Source organism: Astatotilapia calliptera, chromosome 23, assembly GCF_964374335.1.
Source record: "Astatotilapia calliptera chromosome 23, fAstCal68.1, whole genome shotgun sequence".
Lineage (NCBI taxonomy): Eukaryota > Metazoa > Chordata > Actinopteri > Cichliformes > Cichlidae > Astatotilapia > Astatotilapia calliptera.
The window spans coordinates 16,791,519-16,810,537 of NC_137443.1; the positions used below are offsets into that span (position 1 = coordinate 16,791,519).

The window sequence follows — 19,019 nt, forward strand, 5'->3', positions numbered from 1 at the left end:
TTTTCTGTCACATTGCCAGGCATCAAACTGAAAACTATGACCAAAAATGTAATTTTATTACTACCAATCACTCTGGGTGAACACATAACAATATCAGAGATAATTCACAAATAAGTTCTGCAGTACAATTATTAGATATATACAGTATTTAAACTTTTATGTCTCTGAGAGAAACAGTGCACCTTTTACTCCACTATGTATATCTATGTGACAGCTGTAATTTCAAACAACTTCAGCGAAGATGAAGATGTTAAAATCTATAATCACAATGAATGATATCAGTCAGTAGTAGTAAATTGCGACTTTTGTAAGTAGGCCACTTTATTCACAGGCTGTTAAATATTGCTGTCACTGTTATTTGTGCCATTATGGTTCTCACATATGAATTCTTGGAAAGTGCCCACTGGACACGCACCAAGGGTCAACCTTCAGAGCTGAAAAAGTAACCAAACATTAAAATGGGGGAAAAAAACAAGTTTCTTTACGTGCCACCTGAGGCTGGCCCCAGGGTGTCAATCCCCATATTAAAATGTATACTAAAAAATGAAAAAAAAAATTCTTCGAATACTTTGTTAATGGAATATGAAAAATGCCACCAAAATCCAAATTTTGTTTTAGAAAAAATTAAAAACTGAGTTTGGGGCGTGGCCACATTGATCTTCAGCTGTCTGGATAAAGACGATCTGTGAGGCTTCATTCTCTGCTTTCAGTCATTAAACTTGACATTTTCATTGTGTGTTTGCTTTTTGAGCCTTTTGGGGCATTTCTAATTGATTATCTCTCCAATATTATGACTTGCTGTGTGTTAAACACCTTACCAGAAGTTTCCACCTCAGTTTTGGTGAAATGTTTTATCAAGTCAACAACTTTGCAGTAGATTTACAGTTTATGAATGCAACCTGCAATCTAACCAAGCTAACTAGCATTAGCTGATAAATTAGCACTCCATCAGTTTACCATTATACGGTAACTTGTGTTTCCAAAAATCAATGCAGCAGATGCCAAAGCACTAACATTGATGCTTTAATGAATTACATGCATTGGCTCAATGTTGGTTAATGTAGTGACGGAGATGTGACCAAACTATGTCTCTCAAGCTTTGTAAAAAATTGCTGTAGTTGTTAGCGTATAAATACTAAAATGTAGATTTTAGTGCCTAAACCTGACCAAAGAGGAAAAACAGCAAGAAAAAATGTCACACTTTTTATCAGTAATAATCCGATTGGTAACACAAAGTTTAATTCATTCTGAATCCGCTGAAAAAAATTTCTGCAGGCTTTGAGGCTACAGGTCACCTTACAGCTTACAAATAGTATTGAACAGAGATTTGTGGAGGTACCATATGGACCTGTCCAGTAGTGATATGGCTATCAAAGACAGTAGCAGCCATTGAGCATGAAGGTCACAGCAAGCAGCAAGAAAGAAAATCAGTGTGAAAGCTAAGCATGCAGCAAGGTAAATGTGTTCAAAACATGGTTCACTGCTTTGTAGAGTTCTATGACAATGTCCTTTAAAGGTGACTAAAGGTCTAAGATGTGCCATATTGTTTGCATTACACTTTATCAACCGAGTTAACACACGTATCTGCCAGGGAGAATTTGGTAACATACAAAACATATAGCAATAAACAAAGAACATAAATGAATGAATTGATGAATGATCTTTATTGAACTAATAAAGATCATTCATTCAGTCAATAACAAACATAATACATAAACCATATTCTAGACACACATGCAACTTGTGAAACTGCATCATGATGATTTTGATAGTTCGGGGAAAAGAACTACCAAAAGCACAGCATCAAAGAAATCAGTGAAATGTTACCAAATATAAGAGCTTAGAAATTATAAATAGAGCTATCACATTTGTGCAGGGATAAATATGACATATCCAGGGACAAGTGTACACACACATGTCAGCTCACACACAAATATCCCGCTTAAACCCCCATCAGGACTGCCATTACTATCACTGGGCTTATTTATGTGGCTCCTCGGCACTGGAAGAAAAATAATGTAGCTGCTTTTCATAAAGTCTGTAATGGATCCCTAATGGATTTGTCAAATTGACTGGGGAGGAGAGGAGCTGCTTGGAGGGAGGGAAATGAACACAAAATGGTCTTTGATGAGTGTATGTGTGTAAAAGTACACGAGTCTAAGATATTTTGTATGTATGCCCCGGTTTGTTTCAGTCTTGATGCTATGCATGCTAAGCCGTTTCTGTTTCGTGCGCAGCTGTAATGAGTATTTTCTTCACGAAAATATGGAAAAGGAAGGGAGATTGAAGGCAGTTGTAGTTTTTAGCTGGTTTATTCCTCGGCAGTACCTTAATACTGACGTAAAAAAAAAAAGAGATTAGAGTTTCTTTTTTAAAAAGTGGTAATTTTAAAGTCTTAATCATTTACTGGAAGTCAGAGTTATTACAGATGAAAGACTACTGCACATTGTGACAACCTGCTCTGCGTCAAGCCACGGCGTCACACATGACAGTGTGCTGCCACATAGACAAGGCTGCCGTATTTGCAGACTCACTTCCATTTTCTTTGAAGTGTAATTACATGCTTCATCTAAGGAACAGACAGACAGTACACACCAAGCATCATGTCAAAGTTATTCAAATGCTTGCATGCAAAGCTGTTTCTTACTAAGTAAAGCATACTTTGACATATTCTGACACTGACATGACAAAACGCTCTGAGAGGCATTACTAAAAACTTTCCAAGTACCTCACTTACAGAATTATTATTAAAAACAGTATATTTAAAGAAATGGTAAGCCTACTAATTTTCCCTGGTAGTTTATTACAAATCTGGGAGTTTTGTGCCTGATCTCAGGAATTAAAACATCAGAAAGATGACTTGGTCAAACTCAAGCTCTTGAGGTATGTCGTGGCATTCCAGAAATCATGCTGCAACTAAAGTTTCCCCAGCCTCAGTTATGTTCAAGTTTCAGAGTCCTTATCCTGAACTACACCGGAGGTGTAAAGTTGGCACCTGTGACAGTTATTGCAAATATCTCATTTCATCTGGAGAATACATCAGTGTACTGGATCACACTCCTAGTTTCCAGGATGATAAAAATGGGAAGATTGGTTCTTAGGGTTCAGTCAGGGAGTAGTGAGACTGCTCTCCTCCCCAGCATAGACAAAAAGCTTTTGTCTCCAAAGCATAGAACAAACTTCTAGAACCAAAACAGTTTTGTTACATTTAGTTACAAGGAAAAAGAAAGATGAAGGATCTTGGCGGTGCAATGAAACCTAAAGTTGTCCCTTTTGTGATATTTGCATATATCACTATCCTCAGGTTGTTGTTTTTTTTTGTTTTGATTTTATTTGTTAAGCAATGAAAAAAAAAGAAAAACACAGCTTCTGACAGCTCACAATCTTTTGCGACTGTTGTTGTGATTTGGCGCTATATAAATAAAATTGAATTGAATTGAATATGTAATAATAATAAAATTACTCTTTTTACCAGCATTTTGTAGTGTTGCGATACCTATAAGTTGGATTTGCTATACAAATAAAACTATATTCAAAGATATATACACTTTTATTAACATTCATTTTTTAATGAATATTTGTCAGTGAATTTTACCATCTCTACACAATATCAATACACTGAATGAAGTAGCTTTAGTGTGTTGTGGAGCCAGCAGAACCATGTCTATGTAAATAGATAATTAAGTTATCCCTGGGAAAGAATGAAGTCTTCCTGTTACGACCTGTTGGTGTCACAGAAACATCCAGTTACTACATTCAAAATCACAGCGGTTTTCTCTCTTGGCAGTAATCTCTGCTCATGATCTATTGTAACTTGGAACAGTAAAACACAACTGATTCTAAGCAGGGCATGCAGACCGAATATATGATTTTGTTTGCCTTTAGATTCAGACAAACTGCAAAATGTAAAACCTTGACTTTTTTCTGGCTTTATGTAAATGAAACCCAGAGACAGGTACACTTCATCTGCAGCAATCACTTCTTTCTTTTTTTCTACAATCACCAACAATTAAAGATAAGCATGCCCCTAATCATTACTTAACTGCGTGTGCCAACAGGTTATTAACATTGGTTATAAGGATATATTTCATAAAGGTGGTTTTCCTCCAACCCTAACATTAGTATTAAATATTTACCAGTGTTTATCTTACTTAAATACAGATCAAGCAAAACTCGGTCGATTATCCAATTCAGGGTCGCAGGGGGCCGGAGCCTGTTGTATTGTGGAAGTATTGAAATAAAATATGGCCCACACATCCCTAGCTTGATCTCAAGCACTTGCCGACTTCAGCATTCATAGACATGCATACTCCTTCACAGTGTTCACTCAACAGTCAGAAGTGTGCCCTGGCGGCAACTCAATTTGTCCGTTAACTAAAGGTCATTCCGACTGTGTTTTACCAAGGAGTCAGTATTTCAGAGCTCATTTGCTTCCTTCTACTTCTAGCCTGCAGCTCGGTGTTGAAGGCAACAGTTTAAAGACAGACAGAAAAAGAAAGCAAGAAAGAAAAACGCTTTCACCTGACTGCAAATACGGGACAATTTCAGAAAATTGTGTAACTAAACAGACAGACAACCAAATAGTTGAAGCATGACTTTGATCATATGGTCTAAATCACTTCACGATATATCCAGCAGTTACATATATCTGAAAATGGTAGATGCATTTTTATAAGTATTTCAAAAATATATTTCAAAAGTTAAAGTGATTCTAATCAGGAGGACAAAGGAGGGGGGAACAACTAAGCTGTAGTGCCTCTTCACCTCACGGTACAATACCTTGTGCAATACTTTTTGTAAATAGTCAACAGTGCAATAGACTCAATACTTGAAATGTGCAATTCACTTGTATTTTTATTTTTTATTCCTATTTATTCTATTTATCCCCTTTGTATATTTTATTTATATTTGTCTCTGTATTTATATATGTGTGTGTGTGTGTGTGTGTGTGTGTGTGTGTGCTTGTTCTGCTATACTTGCGAGGACCATCGCGGGTTTTAGACCTTACGAGTGAGGACCTTTTGGGAAAGTGAGGACATTTAATATGGTCCTCACTTGTTTTTCACTGTAATGGCTTCTAGAGGCCATTTTTATGCTTCTCTCAAAGTTTGAGCGAGGTCCTCAGAAAGATAGAAATACGAGAAAAAATACACACTTCTATACACACTGCTATTCTTTTCATACACACACTTTTGCTCTCTACTGGCTACTAGTGGTTATGAAAAATCACTGCTCCTGAGCCTTTTTGCTCTCTACTGCCCTTCTGCCCCTTATGGTTGTGGATAGTCACTGCACCCAAGTACTTTTTGCTCTCTACTGCCCCTACTGCTTTTGGACAGTCACTGCACCCAAGAACTTTTTTGCACTCTACTGCCAACTACTGTCTTTGCCCATTCACTACAAATGAAGATAATGACAGTTTATCTAATGAAGGAGAAATAAATAGTGCTCTATCGCCTTGAAGTTCAATTCAATTTTATTTATATAGCACCAAAGCACAACAAAGGTCACCTGAGGGCACTTTATACTTTAGGGTAAAGACCCTACAAGGTAAGTTAAACATATTATTATGTCTTACTTTTAATATCTGGTCTTGGTCTACTCAAATTGGAAAGCACACCAATACAATTTTTGAAATTAAATGCTGAAATAGAAATATTGAATATGGACTGGCCTAAACTGGGCTATGAGACAGTGCTTCAGTTCCTGAAAAATTACGACTGGATTTTCAATTTAAACTAAACAGTGTGCTAGTTAACATGGGTTTGATCAGTTAATGTGAGACAGGTTTAGAAATTATTAATGCAGCTCATCATTTCTGCCTTCTGGTTCTCATTTTAGGCGTCTCTTTTTAAACCATACTTTTATCTCTGCTATAGAAATGGCATATAAGTAACTTTTTTAGACCATTCAGTTAAAAAAAATCATTTAACGTCTTGAGGGGCTGCTTTCGATTTAGTGTTACCAGCATATTTTACCAAAATATCTCCACAAATAGGAGACTGAATCTGAAAAACCACCTTGACCCTGCTTTAGTAGTGAGCTACAAATTGTGTCTACATAACATAAATATAGACAATGTGCAAGAAACTGTAGTTTTGTTTCAAGTATTTTTCAAACTATTATAAATCATACTGGTGAATTTTGATAGATTATATTAAAGCATGGGCTTCCGTACAAAGGATACATATATTGCTGTGTTCCCTTTTATATTAAAACCTGGTTCCTCTACTGTAAGCTTCTATTAGTGAAAATCTACCATTAATATATAATCTGTAATGCAATATAATATTGACTCATGTGTTCTGTAATACTTTATAAAAATTAAATATGTCCCATCCATCAGAAGTGCCCATCTCATTATGGCTGCTTCCAGGAGGATAATAACCAGTGTCAAGAAGCTCAAATGATGTCAAATTGCACTCTTAAACATAACAGTTCAGTTCACTGTACTCAAATGGCCTCTACAGTCACCAGATCTCAATCCAAAAGAGGACCTCTATGATCTCTATGGTGGATCAGGTGATCACATTACATGTTATGTGATCACCTGATCCATCATTCATTTACACACACACACACACATATATATATATATATATATATATATATATATATATATATATATATATATATATATATATATATGAGAGAGAAATGCTCTCTTTAGGGGTCACAACACCAGAGGCTCTGGTGTTGACCTCTGAGGTCATGCTGTTTTCTCCCTCCTTTGTCCAGTATTTCCTCTATCCCTCTTCTGCATATGTCTGAATCATCTCAGCCTTGTCTCTAACTTTCTCTCCATACCATTCAGCATGAGCTGTCCTTCTTGTATACTCATTTCTGTTTCCTGTCCCTCCTCCTGACTCCAGATCCCTGATGTAATCCCACCCTCACCTTGAACACATCCTGCACCACCCTCACATCCAGACTTACCTCATGCAGTACCACAGTTCCTCTCTTAGCATCCCATCATATTCTTTTGCCAGATCCACAAAGACACAGTGCAACTCTTTCTGACCTTCACTATACTTCTGCATCAACACACTCAAAGCAAACATCACATCTGCACTGCTCTTTTTCAGTGAGAAGCCATGCTGCTGCTCATGGATCATCACCTCTCTTCTTAACCTAGCTTCAACAACTCTTTCTTGGTGTGTCTCAGCTTTATCGCTCTGTAGTTACTACAGCTCTGCATATCACCCTTGGTCTTGAAAACTGGTATCAGTACACTTATTCATTCCTCACTCTCCAAACTTGTGTTAAACAATCTGGTTAAAAAGTCCTCTCTGGGAGTGGGCACGATACACGGAATCCAAATTACCATCAGGGTGTACACCTCACCCCTCGCGTGGTTGCCCACCTCTCAATTTTAAATACACGTAGACATTGAGGGCTAGCAGGAGGGACTATGCGCTTACCTGCTGCTCTCTGGCAGGTAGCTCCATGCCCTCCTGGGTTTTAAATGCACCTTAGAACACACATGCATCAACACTACAATAAGCGGGTGGAAGGAGGTTTGGAGTCTTCTCTCACCCCCGTTATCTGCGGCCTGCTGGAGCGGGGGGGCTTGGAGGAGGAGTTGGCCATCTGGAGTGTGGGGCCTCCCTGCTGCTGCGGAGTCGGTCTGCCTCTCCCCACCGCAGGGAAAAGGGTAACACCACCTGGGTCTGGGTGCAGTTCCCCCCTCCAGGGGCAAGGGTACCTAGACCCGGTTCGTTGAGTATGCTTGGGGAGTGTGATCGTGTGTACAGCGTCTCTTTATGTCTGTCTCCACGTTGGTTGAGTGTGAAGTGCATATGAGAGGATGAGGGGATGGGCGTCCAGGTACACACCGGCTCACTCCTTGGCGGCCGCTTATCGGGGCCTGGATCCTGGGGCTCGCTCGGGCCACTTCGGAGGTGGGGTGCCCCCGGCCTCTCAGCCTGGGGCTCGGTCACTCAGGCACAGCTGGCTGCCGGCGGAGCTCACGGGCGCGTCACTGCAACTCCCCCTGGCTTCTGCTCCGCGGCTGCTGAGTGAGCCCTCATCTGGGACTCTCCTCAGCTCTTACTGGGACAGTGGCGCGGCTGCCCCTCTGTTGGTCTTCCTTGGTCTCTTGTGTTCTGGGGGCCTCTGGATGTCTGGAGTTTTGATCTCCTCCATACCTGCTTCATGCCCTGGAGGACGGGGCTGTGGCCCCCCCACACCCTCTAGCAGATCATTACATGAAGGAACCTTTTAAAAAAACAAGCGCGTCCATTTACCGGTCGATCTACGTCCCTACCCTCACCTATGGTCACGAGCTGTGGGTAGTGACCGAAAGAACGAGATCGCGGATGCAAGCGGCAGAAATGAGCTTCCTCCGAAGGGTGGCTGGCCTCTCCCTTAGAGATAGGGTGAGAAGTTCGGCCATCCGGGAGGGGCTCAGAGTAGAGCAGCTGCTGCTCCACATCGAAAGGAGCCAGCTGAGGTGGTTCGGGCATCTGACAAGGATGCCCCCTGGGCGCCTCCTGGGTGAGGTGTTCCAGGCATGTCCCACCGGGAGGAGGCCCCGGGGCAGACCCAGGACACGCTGGAGAGATTATATCTCTCGGCTGGCCTGGGAACGCCTTGGTGTTCCCCCGGATAAGCTGGAGGAGGTGGCTGGGGAGAGGGAGGTCTGGGCCTCTTTGCTTAGGCTGCTGCCCCCGCGACCCGGCTCCGGATAAAGCGGATGAAGATGGATGGATGGAAGCGCGTCCATGCTCACAGGTGTACACACGGGTGATCACACCCACAAACTACACCCTTTTTGGCTCCTACCTCAAAGCACACTGTGTTCTGTTGATCCTATGTGCTGCACAATAATGTTTAATATTTAGTATTTACTGTCATATTCCCATATATCATTGTGATGTTGTTTATTCTATTACTCTTGTTCTCTTCTGCTTGTTTTCTTTTTTCTTTCTCAACAGGTGATCCAGGTGATCGATAGATGCATTTTTTTTTCTTTTTCTGCCCATTCTGTTGGTTTTTGTTTTTTTGCCCTTCTCCCCTATCCCTCTTCTCAGCTCTTTCTCTTTCTTTCTCCCCTTCTTTCCCCCAGTCAAGTCTGTCCCGTATTCAACAAGTGAAAATAAAATAAACAATAAAAGGTGAATCAAATGGACCATTACGGCAAGGCTGGGATGGTCAATTTGGTAAAGTAAATCCGTTGGGCATCTTTCTTTGCCTTTAGACAATAATTCTGATGGCAAAAGAGCCAAACGGGAAAGGCAAAAAAAAAAAAAAAAGTCCTCTCTCCTCAACATCTCTATACAACCACAGATATGTCATGTGGACCAACTGCCTTTCCTCTCTTCATAGCTGCCTTCACTTCCTCCTTACTTATCCCCTGCGCTTCCTGATTCACTAACTTTCCTCCATCTGTCCTCAGTTTCTGTCTTTATTAATGTCTTCATTAATGAAGACAGTGAGAGAATACTTCTATCTTCCATCTTCTCAACACACTCTCTTCACCATCTTTATCCTTAATCACTCTAACCTGCTGCACATCCTTTTCAGCTCAATCTCTGTATAGCTAATTCATGCAAGTACTGTTCTCCTTCCTTAGTACCCAGCCTCACGTACAACTCAGTATAAGCTTTTTCCTTTGCCACCTCTATCTTTGCAGTTGGCCTGGCCTCCCAGTATTCCTGTCTACTTTTATCCATCTCCCCTGACTATCGCACTTTCTCTTAGCTATTCCTTTGAGGAACTACAGGAAAGTGTCCAATCCACCACCAAGTCTCCTTGTCCTCTTTTCTCTCTCCAAAAGATACACCAAACACCTTCTTTGCCTTTCTCTCACCATTTCAGTTGTATTTTTCCAGTCATCTGGTAACACTTCCCTTCCACCCAGAGAATGTCTACTCCTCCCTGAACTAACAACTGCACAACATTCTTCCTTCTTCAGCTTCCACCATTTAGTTCTTGTCTCTGCCTTCATTCTCTTCCTCTTCTTGACGTCCAAAGTCATCCTATAGACTAGTGTCCAATGCTGCATGGCTACATTCTCTCCTGACACCACCTTGCAGTCTCCTATCTCTTTCAGACTGACCCTTCTGTTTAGGATGTAAGCCACCTGTGTACACTTTCTTCCACTCTTCTACGTCACCTTCTGTTCCTCCTTCTTCTTGAAGTATGAGTTCACCCCAGCCATTTCCATCTTCCTAATTTTGACCTTGTGCATTTCTCTGCTTAACACTATACCTATCTAACACCTCATTATCTCTCTTTCCTTCACCTACATGGCTACTGAAGTCTGCTCCAATCAACACTCTCTACCACTTTATCAAACTAACTGCAGAATTCCTCTTTCTCTTCTAACTGACATCCAACCTTCAACCTGGTCTCCTGCACACACAGTAAATCTACCTTCCTTCTCTCCAGTCATATCAGCCAGCTCTCTCCCTTTGCCAGTCATAGTACCTCCACGCTCCTGCCTGTCCTTCTCTTCGACTCCTAACATGCTTCTCCCCTATATGCAGAAAAAATAATGTTTGATCATCATCAAAAGCCAGATATTTCAAAGTTTCATCTATGAAATATCTGGCTTTCCCATCATAGCAGATGAAATACGTATTTTGCATTAAATTGCATCATTTCGCCTCCTGAAGGGCTCGCAATGAGTCCACTGTGTGTATATATATGTATTTCTTTTCCCTATGGTAATAATACTTTTAGATAAATACTAAGTACTTTTCCACTACTGATGTATATAAAGTAAAATTAGGCTGTAAAGTTAAATCTTACTTTATATAAATCTTGGTATGTGCTTTTATAATGTGTACTAAATTGTAGTAAAACATGTCAGGGTTCCTTTGTTTCATGTGTTCTGGCCAGTACACTAAGCCTGAGCCTGAGTGAGAGCTGAGCAGAGAATTGTAGCTCACTCTGCTCCCAACTTAACTGATGCCCTGCACCTCCCCCATAGCTGCTGCAGTGGGGGAGGGGCAGGTAAATGTTTCCAGCACTTTGGCAGGTCTGAAGGCAAAAGAGAGTCCAAACCAGGACTAGCAAAGTGTACCTAATATAGCTGTTTAGTGTGTGTGTAAAATAAATAAATAATATGGTAATGGCTCTTTCCACTACTGATATATATAAAGTTTAATTAGACTGTAAAACTAAATCTTACTTTAGATAAATTTTATTTTGTGATTTCATAATGTGTACTAAACTGTAGTTAAAATAAATGTCAGGATTCCTTTATTTCACATATTGTAGCCTGTAAATCAGGTTTGAGAGTCAGAGCTGAGGAGAAAACTTTGGCTCTCTCTGCTCCTCCATCAGTGACCCTCCCCCCGCGCACCTGCACTGCAGCTCTCAAACTTTTGCAGGGCATGTGACGTCATTCAGTCCACAGTCGGAGTAGCCGTTTAAGTGGAGCTCTGAAGACTGCAAAGCACGCTTTCTGCAGGTAAGATTTCACATTTTTGCTATATGAAAACTGTGCAAATGTTGTCTTTCTAAGAAACGAAAGAAAAAGGTATCTTACATTAAGTTTAATTTTTTTTTAACTTAATGACACGGCAGTAAATATACTTTTTTTAAATTGAACAATGCATAAAGTTCGTCTCAATCTATATTTTATTACAATTAACTATGCATAATTTTTCTTATAATTGAACATAGGAACAAAAACCGATTCCTTCGTGATATATTTAACACTAAATTCTATGCCAAACCTACCGTCCCCTCCCCCTCAATTTCTGGCAATTTCTATCTGTATTTCTCTTCAGTCTCGCTCTTAGAAATATAAAATTAACGTAAGAAATAATTATCGGATCTGGTTTTCAGTTTAAAGGGGAAAAATGTACGCTTAATTACAGTAAAAACATGATTTTTGCAAGAAAACATGAAGTTAGAGATTTTTCACGGTTTCAGTGAGTAAAAGTCTAAAATGAAAAATCCTATGCAGTGTTTTGGTTGCAGACCTGTGTGAGTTCCAGCCTTTTAACAAGACAGCTTGTTGTAACTTTAGTGCAGTTTGTTTGATAACAGCATTTGGATTATTTTGTAAGTGATTTAAGTGTTAGTCACATGTTTAGTGAGAGCTGTTAATTATAGATTTAATTTATTTAACAGGTATTTTCATTAGAAAACTGCGTTTCCCAGAATCCTTTGTGGTAGACAAAAGTTACTCTGGGTTTTTAGCTAGCAAAGAAAGTTTTGGGAAGCCATTATATGTTGCTCTGATGTCGAGCAGTTTATTTGTTGTACATTCCCCCTTTTGAAGCCTTATATAAAGACTATCGTTTCTCCAATTGATGTCCGATCCATTTTTTTGGCTAAGTGGATTCGCCACAACACAGCTTAGTGGAATGCTTTTTAATTCTTCACAAACTTTATTAAAGATAACAAGCGGCCAAACTGTGGTTTGTACCATTTTATTTAGGGTATCTCTTTAAGGCATTTTATAGCTTGACTGGGTTTTGTCCCCTTCTTTTTAAGTCACAATTTTAGCCTAGATTTAGTCGAAAGGCACTTTTATTCCGAGCGCTTTAATCTTTTGTTAAAACCCAACCTCAGTTGCCCAGCTATAACATCTATCAAGTTAGCATTTCAAAATATGTAAAGGAAACGACTGAAGTGTGACGCATGCGCGTAGCAATGCTTTAACTTTTGTTGTCTTAAAGTGTTTACAATCCAAAATGCTTGAAATCATTGTCCTCCTTTATCCATCAAATATAAACGTTCCCACGTGTTTACGCCAACATGGAGTTTTATGTTGGTGTCGATGTTTCAGTGACTGAGCAGCGTCTGTCCGTCCAGTATATTTACTGACGTAGCCGCACATCAGCATGACCCAGCTGAGCAGCGTGCTCCGTTTAGCCTCGTTTGTCTTATTCCTCTCATTTGTTTTTCACCGTCAAACATAACTGGACAGAAGGCCTGGTGTTCTGTTGCTGAAGTGGGCTTCAGATAGTGTTTTTCTGTGGAACATCAAGGCTGTCATGTAGTATTAATTTGGCTATTCAAAGCAAATAATGTACATGCTTATACAAAATATAAGCCTTTTGTATAGTGTGTTATAATTGTGCCTTCCAACAATTGAAAGTGTGTTTATGTGTTGTCTCTTTGGCTGCTATGTTTTAGTGTTATAATAAGACTCACCTTGGAGGAAACAATAACATGCTGTCCTAATATTGCTTTATGTACAGAGAGTAATTAATAAAAGTATGTTAAAAAAGGAAATGATGTCACTCTAACAGTGTAGCCATCAGAAGGCATATAAGCTTTCCTATATGACACTCTGTTTTTTAAATGCCTAATACTACTATATCTAAAACGGGTGAAACGTTGTGATGCTCCATGTTTTTTTTTTTGTTTTACTTTAAATTTGATAGAGTTGTAGGTCACAATTTTTACAGCAGGTTCACCTGCATGAGCGCTCACTGCTAAGACACCTGTATATTTATTGAGGTGAGCTACTGTAAATGAATGGGTAATGGGCTGCATCAAAACTGTTGGTGCACTTTTACTGTATCACCTCCAAGTCATTATTGACTGTAACTGGATTATTTAACTGTAACTGAGAAGTAACTTTGACTTTTGTCTTTGGTATTAGGTGAAGGAAGCCACGGCAGCAAGCCAAATACAGGTATGTGCCTTCTTATCGAATATTTGAACATGTAGTCTTTAATCGTTACTGAATCGTACGTAGGAGTGTCAAACAACAGACCAAACAACAGATACTACAAACTATAATATGCATTAAGAATCATTATCAGTTAAGGTGGGAATAGGTGATTCTTAGATCAGACGTGATTGTTTTCTAAATGTGATTCTTTGTTGCTTATAATATGAACAACTGCTGCTAGAACAATACTCATGTGCATCACATCGGCCCCACGTTCTGCATAAAATGTAAATAAAATAGGCATTGATCAGAAAATCATTTGAAGCCTCTTTACCTGAAAATGGCACAAGGACAACACATGGTTGAAACTCAGCATTTTATAATATAAATGATGTAAGCCAGATATGAGAAACAGTCCCAAACAGACAACAGAAACAGGAGACAAAGACAAAAAGTTGTTGAACGTAACTTTTGTTTGCAGCCTGTGTCCTCATTGCAGACCTGTGCAGTCCTCTGCAGTCTGATACCACGGTCATACCACAACATCTTATTTTACTTACAGCCAGGAATACACGAGCTCAGTGAAGTCTTATAACTTTAAAAACATATCTTTTCACATGTGAAAATTTTTGTTATTAAGCAGGTTGAAATGATGAGCAGATTTTCAAATGACAAATTTATTTGGATATATTCAATTTATTTATGCAACAGATAGTTTGATCCACTGAGAATTTATTTTACATTTAATTTCATGTATAACGTGTTTACAAACACCGTCTCATGGTATATAATCAAGCAATAGGACAAAGTCAGCATCACAGCAGTGGTATGTTTTAAAGAAATTTTTGGTTGATGATTTTAATAAATGTATTTTTCTGAAACAAATTTAAAAAAATGCTTATTAACCAGGTTTCCCACATGCTCAGTGATCTTATGGTCGTATTTAGTTTTTGGCTTTGTTAGCTTCCAGCTGGAAGCTGATGTCACTTAAATCCCTGTTTGGAGAAACAGCTTTTCCTGTTCAGGAGAGAACATGTAGAATTCCTTGCTAGAGGACCTCAAACTGAATCCTGACTGGCATAATCTTAAATTTAAATGGGCACTGGTTTTAAAATAAGATTAGTCTTCTATTCATGATCTCCTGCTTGTTGTTTTATGGTGCATTGTTAGTGTTGTGTACTTTAACCTCCTTGGACCTGATGTCCACATATGTGGACATCACATTTTGGGTTGTCTCGACCAAAATACTAAATTTTGCTCTACAAGGACATTATACTGCCACTGTTCTATCGAAATTTAAAACAAATGCCCTCGTATGTGGATCTCACTCCTCTCAGAAACAAGAGAGGTAAAAAAAATTCAGATAATTCTTTGTTTTTACATCAGGTCCCAATCAGCCCAAATAGCAAAGAGAAATTAAAAATGGCATGAAAGAGTTCAGGTCATAGGAGGTTAAAGCTCATGACAATAGAAATTAGCTTAGGTTATACATTTTACAGTAATGTCATGTTATAGACTTCTCTCTTCATAAAAAATGTCCAAATATAATTGTATCCTTTCAATATTTATTTCTTACATTGCAGACGATAACGTGGCGCTCGCATGCAGTGATAATGGCTGTTCTGATAGTGGTGGTAAGTGTTACCTGCTCACTAGTACAGCTGTTGGTATACTGCCTCATGAATAAGCTGCATTTTTGATAAACTGCTATGCAACTGCAAGTTATGTATGTGACATTGACTAATATTAGAGAGTGACGTTAACCTGTTAGCTTGGGTTCCTAATGGTAAAATGAACTGGGTGGCATGTTACAGCCAAAGAAACACACTGTTGGCCTAGTTCAGTGCTCAGTAGTCTATACAACAGATAACACTTGATCATGTACACTCACTCTATAGTGAGCTCTTTTATTACAGCAAGAACTAGACTCACAACACATGAAAAAAGGACATCTCAGAGATTTGTGGTTTTATCACCACGACCCAGATTCTAAATTAAAAACTGTTACATTTGTCCAGTGCATGTTTACACAAATGGCACCTTTGAATGGTTGTGCTGCATTGTTTTAATTATCTTAACTAAAAGAAGAGTAATTTCATTTCTAGGATGACATAGTGACACTTGGAGAAGTTAAGATTGCTCCTTTGCACGTTGTTGTTGCATCTTTGTTTTTTGTCATATTTGTCAACAATACTGTTTGTGTTTGAAGTTTTTTGTGACTCCAGATGGCTAATATTTGACATAGCAGCTACTCCGTGTCCCCCAGAGAAATGAAAAAGGAGGAGGCAGTGAGATGGATGAAGGTCAGGTTTTTTACAGAGTCATTCAGTACAAAAACACAGTGAATTAGGAAGATGTGGCACATGAATGTTTCTGTTTTTCAGGTGGAAGTTCTGAGCATTTCTCCTCTCAAAAGAGACCGGAGCCCACCAGTGAAGAGAGTTCAGATGTAGATGGTGAGTTTAAGCTTTTGTCTGAAATGTAGTGACACTGTTGTATGTATTCTACTCAAATTCTATTCCAGTACAATCTGCTTTGTACAATAACAGCTACCATTGTTTGTGTGTTTCTGTTTTAGAAGAGAGCAAGGAAGCAAGACTGGCTTTGAGGAAAAGGCGAAAAACCAAAGTGGCCAAAGCAAAGGGTGAGATGTTTTAAGCTTTAAATGTATTTAAAATTTTCTGTTTGCAGTATATGAATCAGGTTGTAGACATGACTTTATTTCCTTATAGTTTTGTCCTCTGTGGCAGAATATATGCCTACACAAACACAAAATTCTTGATAATATTGATCCAGAATTATTTTGTTGGTAATTAGAAAAATTATTGAAAATGTTTAAGTATTGCTTTACAGTAAGTTGAAGAGGAGAATTCAGAGGGGGTGGAGATGGGTGTCAGGGGTGATGTGTTATAAAAGGAAAGCAGCAAGAGGGAAAAGAAAGGTTTACAAAATGGTAGTGAGGAAAGCTATGACGATTTTCATTGGGAATGACCAGGATGGACAGGATTAGAAATGACTACATCATAGGGACAGCTCAGGTCAGAGGTTTGGAGACAAAGAGAGACAAGGCTGAGATGGTTTGGACATGTGCAGAGGAGGCTGCCAAGGGATGTTGATGATGGAGCTGCCAGGCAGGACGAGAAGAGGAAGACCTCAGAGGAGGTTCATGGATGTGAAGGAGGACAGGCAGAAGGTTGGTGTGACAGAGGAGGATGCTGGTATAGGAGGAGGTTGAGGAGATGATCCGCTGTGATGACCCCTAAAGAGTTCAGCTGAAAGAATGATTGCTTCACTTTTATTGTTACATTTATGATTTGTTAGGCTACCTATTCTGGTGAGTGACTAGTTTAACCTGCTGTGTTGCGTGAGTTCACACTTTGCAAGAACAGCACTACAAAACACATGGCAGGGTTCTGCAGGTCATTTCACAAGTCTGGAATTAAAAAAAAAAATGCAGGCTGAAAATGTCTTGTTATATTATCATAGAAAATACCTGTTTAAGGTCCTATGATTTACCAATTAAAGACAACTACTTTATCTCAATGTTATTTTTTTTTACAATGCGTATTTTAGTTTCCACCAATTACACACACAGATGTTGTGTTTTAAAATCAAAATTTGTAAAGTGAACTAGATTGACAGTATGGACCATCATTTTCAGTGTGAGGTTTGTGAAAAGACAGCAAGAAACGGCAAGTACAAGCAACAAAGCTCATCGAGTAGACTACATTAGGCTTCAAACTTTCCTTTTTGCTAAAGCATATATTTCAGGCTGGACCAGGTGACCCTGAATCCTCCCTTAGTTATGCTGCAGTCTGTTTTAATATCTTCATATTTGCCTAATACTATACTTTTATCTTTTGAAAAATCAGCTTCTGTTTCCAGTACGCTTTTCAATAATCATTAGTGAACAGATGCTCACAATGCCACCCCTTTCATGCGACCATGCAGGTTAAGCTTTTTGTGACCACTTATCCAGATCGCCACTTTCAGGTTAAGTGAATCCAGATTATGGAAAGATAGCCTTGATGTGTTGAATGTGCTTTGTAGTACAGGCCTTATGACTAATGATAGACAAAACTTAATTCTGCTCTTTGGTATTGTATCTGTGCGCCAGTCGCAAAACTGTGACAGTTTGTCAAATAAAACGCATAAATTCAGATAAAATGAAAAGATCATGTCAATCAGTTATGTTTGGTTCTGAATCATGATCTAGGTAATTTGTTACATTGTCAAGGATATTAGCAATTGTATTTCATAATAAAAAAAAAATTGACTTAAAATATGTGATGTCAGTTAACTAGATTAGAACTACTACCAACAGCACAGGTTTTTTTTATTACTAGTACATCAGAAATATTTGCCTTATTTAAAACAATAGCAAATTATTAAAGTCTGACAGTTTTTTTGTTTTTTTACAAGAATATTGTTATGATGAATGATTTTAACAGGACTAATAACTAGTTAGCATCTTATTTTAAAAGGCTAGATGCAACATGTACCTTTGAAAACAAAATGTATAAAAGTAAATTGGCTGCTGTTTCACTCTGTAGGTATATTACTCAATAACTGATCTCATGTTTCTGTGAACTCAAAATACTTAATTTAAAAGTGCTTACTACATATCTTGGGTACAAAATGTTGAGTAAATTGTTGAACCTACAGTTTGGTTTGGCATTTTCTGTAAATATACACAAGCAGAACCCCATTTCAAAATCAAAACAAAAACAAAAAAACTACGGTTACATACATGTTGTAAAGTTAACAGTCCATGTTGTCTTTTGTGTTATTTGTAGAGATCCCCCGTGCGAAGGTCAAGAGGCCATGGAGTGAAGCAGAGAAGACGGCAGTGCAAAGACGGCTGGGAATTATGTAGGAAGCAGGAAGGTCATACTGGTACAGTTGTAGCCATCCTAAGCTTTACTGATTTTTCTTTTTGGCAGAAGTCAAAACAAACCGATCAAAGTTATTGATCACTATTTTAGTTGTAAGTCATTAGACTTAATAGTTGTCTTCATTGTTATAATAGCAATTATTATTCCTCTGGAAGGATGTTACATTGTGAAATAAACTGAATTTGCTCTTGTTGCAGCATTGTGGGAATTTCCTTGGTAATTATTAATAAAATCTACAGCGGTATTTGAAATGTAATACTACCTTTTGTTATGTAGGGTTGTCTTGATAGATTATCAGAACTTTTTAGTTATTCTATTTATGTATAAAGTTGAGACTGTTTAACTTTAACATTATTTGGTTGCACTAAAATAGAAAATGTCAAGGAGTAAATGCAAACAGAAAAAAACATATAGACAGAAACGAACACAAAAGCACCCCCTGGTGGAAAATCACCTGAATAGCACTCAATGACAAGGTCCTCATTCTGATAGTAGAATGAGATTTTTTTTTTACTTGAGTGTTTTAAGATTTTGAGGTGATT

General features: G+C 38.6%; 1 protein-coding gene and 1 long non-coding RNA gene across 3 annotated transcripts in view; one reads left to right on the top strand and one right to left on the bottom strand.

The window, feature by feature from the left end:
* The window catches only part of naaladl2 (N-acetylated alpha-linked acidic dipeptidase like 2), a 480,620-nt gene that overhangs the window by 444,474 nt on the left and 17,127 nt on the right, over positions 1 to 19,019 (bottom strand). The gene's annotated exons all lie outside the window — the stretch shown is intronic.
* Positions 6,674 to 18,673, top strand: LOC145424374 (uncharacterized). Of its 2 annotated transcripts, XR_013905431.1 has the most exons (7): positions 6,674 to 11,419; positions 13,571 to 13,603; positions 15,166 to 15,216; positions 15,792 to 15,885; positions 15,967 to 16,038; positions 16,161 to 16,226; positions 18,379 to 18,673. It is a non-coding gene; the product is annotated as an uncharacterized LOC145424374 (long non-coding RNA). The 2 variants fall into 2 exon arrangements; XR_013905430.1 differs by lacking the exon at positions 6,674 to 11,419 and having other exon boundaries at positions 11,448 to 15,885.